Source organism: Oncorhynchus clarkii, chromosome 20 (assembly GCF_045791955.1).
Source record: "Oncorhynchus clarkii lewisi isolate Uvic-CL-2024 chromosome 20, UVic_Ocla_1.0, whole genome shotgun sequence".
Lineage (NCBI taxonomy): Eukaryota > Metazoa > Chordata > Actinopteri > Salmoniformes > Salmonidae > Oncorhynchus > Oncorhynchus clarkii.
The window spans coordinates 51,620,573-51,624,558 of NC_092166.1; positions in this window are offsets into that span (position 1 = coordinate 51,620,573).

Below are 3,986 nucleotides of genomic sequence, written 5' to 3' on the forward strand. Positions count from 1 at the left end.
GTAAAGAAAACATCTTATTTTTTCTAGATATGAAAAAAATAACTGAGATATGATCGTTCAATCTGAAGCAGCAGATGTCATTTTTAAGATATGTCATTACAGCCCAGTACTGCTTACCTGAGATGCCATCTTCGTAGATGTCCGCTTTGACTTCCTTTGTATCTGAAAAAAGTAGCTTTCAGAACAATTCATTTTGATTGAGAATAAAAAGGTTTTGCTCTCGACAAAACAACAATTGTTGTAAGTTTGGGAAGGGGGCTAATAGCTGAACAATAGACTATTCAACCTTTACTAAAGAATAGTCTAATAGCCGAGCTAAGTGTGAAAATCCCCCCTCCTATCACAGACCAGATTTGCCCTAAATGGTATAGTTGTTGTGCTTTCTCAATGGACATTCGGGTGTTTTCATAAATTCGCACTGGCTATCTATAGGCTGGACAATAGAACAAGTCAAAATGACCCCCAAGGCTGAAAAATGGCTTTCAGAACGTTGGCTAAACTGGAACACTAGCGTGAGCCCATAGCAAAGTAATGGAATTGAACATTCGCATAGCCTGTTTTGACTAGAGTGATGCTTAGAATTCCATGAAAAATGTATCCCTTTTTATTTTACGACTACAATCTGTTTGTTGGACGAGACTAGAAAAAAAATACTTGTGAACTTAAGCACCTCGATGGTGTCAACTGTGCTTATGTCTGCGTAATGAAAAAGTAGGGAAAAAATATAAACTTCTGACTATTTCTGGTCTAGTGATCGATGACAAACAAGTTCTCTGCCCAGACTTACATAATTACAAAGAGGAGTTTCTCCTGATTAAATGTTGCCCGTGTAACAGTTTTGATTCCGTCCCTCTCCTCATTCCTACCTGGGCTCGAACCAGGGACCCTCTGCACACAGACAACAGCCACCCTCGAAGCATCGTTATCCATCGCTCCACAAAAGCAGAGCAAGGGGAATAACTTCTTCAAGGTCTCAGAGCAATTGACGTCACCGATTGAAACGCTATTAGCGCGCACCCCGCTAACTAGCTGGCCATTTCACACTGGTTATACCTGACTTGAATATATATATACACAGTGAGATATTTGGCAAAATACACCGGCATGCCTCTCTCCACATAGGAAAACAATGGGGGAGCTCAGTGTTCCAAGAGCAAAAAGTATTTTGGGGCTAGCATTTGATGACAACCGATCTAGCTGCACAGGCTTAGATAATTAGAAAGCGTAGATTCTCATGATTAAAAACCCAAAATACACACATTGCGAGATTTTTGGCAAAATAGACAGACATGCCTACAGTCGTGGCCAAAAGTTTCGAGAATGTCACAAATATTAATTTTCACAAAGTTGGCTGCTTCTGTGTCTTTAGATATTTTTGTCAGATGTTACTATGGAATACTGAAGTATGATTACAAGCATTTCATAAGTGTCAAAGGCTTTTATTGACAATTACATGAAGTTGATGCAAAGAGTCAGTATTTGCAGTGTTGACCCTTCTTTTTCAAGACCTCTGCAATCCGCCCTGGCAAGCTGTCAATTCACTTCTGGGCCACATCCTGGGCCACAGCCCATCTGTTTGTCAGAATTTGTAGGTTTTTGTTTGTCCACCTGCCTCTTGAGGATTGACCACAAATTCTCAAGGGGATTAAGGTCTGGGGAATTTCCTGGCCATGTACCCAAAATATAAATGTTTTGTTCCCCTAGCCACTTAGTTATCACTTTTGCCTTATGGCAAGGTGATCCATAATTCTGGAAAAGGCATTGTTTGTCACCAAACTGTTCCTGGATGGTTGGGAGAAGTTGCTCTCGGAGAATGTGTTGGTACCATTCTTTATTCATGGCTGTGTTCTTAGGTAAAATTGTGAGTGAGCCCACTCCCTTGGCTGAGAAGCAACCCCACACATGAATAGTCTCATAATGCGTTACTGTTGGCATGACACAGGACTGATGGTAGCACTCACCTTGTCTTCTCCAGACAAGCTTTTTTCTGGATGCCTCAAACAATAGGAAAGGGGATTCATCAGAGAAAATAACCTTTGCCCTGGGCCTCAGCAGTCCAATCCCTGTACCTTTTGAAGAATATCAGTCTGTCCCTGATGTTTTTCCTGGAGAGAAGTGGCTTCTTTACTGCCCTTCTTGACACCAGGCCATCCTCCAAAAGTCTTTGCCTCACTGTGCGTGCAGATGCACTCACACCTGCCTGCTGCCATTCCTGAGCAAGCTCTGTACTGGTGGTGCCCCGATCCCGCAGCTGAATCAACTTTAGGAGACGGTCCTGACACTTGCTGGACTTTATTGGGCACCCTGAAACCTTCTTTACAACAATTGAACCACTCTCCTTGAAGTTCTTGATAATCCGATAAATGGTTGATTTAGGTGCAATCTTACTGGCAGCAATAAGCCCTTTTTGTGCAAAGCAATGATGACGGCACTTGTTTCCTTGCAGGTAACCATGGTTGACAGATGAAAAACAATGATTCCAAGCACCACCCTCCTTTTGAAGCTTCCAGTCTGTTTTTTTTTTAACTCAATCAGCATGACAGAGTGATCTCCAGCCTTGTCCTCGTCAACACCCACACCTGTGTTAACGAGAGAATCACTGACATGATGTCAGCTGGTCCTTTTGTGGCAGGGCTGAAATGCAGTGGGAATGTTTTTGAGGGTTTCAGTTAATTTGTATGGCAAAGAGGGACTTTGCAATTAATTGCAATTCATCTGATCACTCTTCATGACATTCGGGAGTACATGTAAATTGCCATCATACAAACTGAGGCAGCAGACTTAGTGAAAATTTATATTTGTGTCATTCTCAAAACTTTTGGCCACAACTGTATATTTCCCCCATAGGAATATTACATTATTATTTTTGTTGCCAACAATAGCGAAGCAGGCATTGTGACATTGAACAATAAGCTGGGAATAGCACGTTCACAAGGTGAGTTGGTGCCACGGTGCTCAAATTATCCAATAGGAGCTGACAGGGTGAAAAAATGCACTAAAATAAGGCCTGTTTTTTCTCGATTACTTCAAAATGACGGCAAGAAGCTGGGATATATGGTCATATTATGATACTTGGCTCCACGGCGGATGCAATGAAGTAGTTTTTATCACAAAAGAACCTTGTAAAAAGTTTTTTTTCCCAGCCTACTATCTTCACGGATTGCAGAGCACTCTCGTCTGAGTGTACCAGAGCGCAGAAAAATTACTTTACAAGTGCTCAACACCAGTTTGAATATGGCCAGTGTCAGTAAACGTTGGGAAAAAAGCGTATTTAAATTGTTTTCCAGCAGCACATTTACAGTCACCAAATCAAATCAAATGTATTTATATAGCCCTTATATAGCCCTTCGTACATCAGCTGATATCTCAAAGTGCTGTACAGAAACCCAGCCTAAAACCCCAAACAGCAAGCAATGCAGGTGTAGAAGCACGGTGGCTAGGAAAAACTCCCTAGAAATGCCAAAACCTAGGAAGAAAACTAGAGAGGAACCAGGCTATGTGGGGTGGCCAGTCCTCTTCTGGCTGTGCCGGGTGGAGATTATAACAGAACATGGCCAAGATGTTCAAATGTTCATAAATGACCAGCATGGTCAAATAATAATAAGGCAGAACAGTTGAAACTGGAGCAGCAGCACGGCCAGGTGGACTGGGGACAGCAAGGAGTCATTATGTCAGGTAGTCCTGAGGCATGGTCCTAGGGCTCAGGTACCCCGAGAGAGAGAAAGAAAGAGAGAAAGAGAGAATTAGAGAGAGCACACTTAAATTCACACAGGACACCAAATAGGACAGGAGAAGTACTCCAGATATAACAAACTGACCCTAGCCCCCCGACACATAAACTACTGCAGCATAAATACTGGAGGCTGGGACAGGAGGGGTCAGGAGACACTGTGGCCCCATCCGAGGACACCCCCGGACAGGGCCAAACAGGAAGGATATAACCAACGCTCAACGCTCAACCATCACTTATTTACAGAAATATTGTA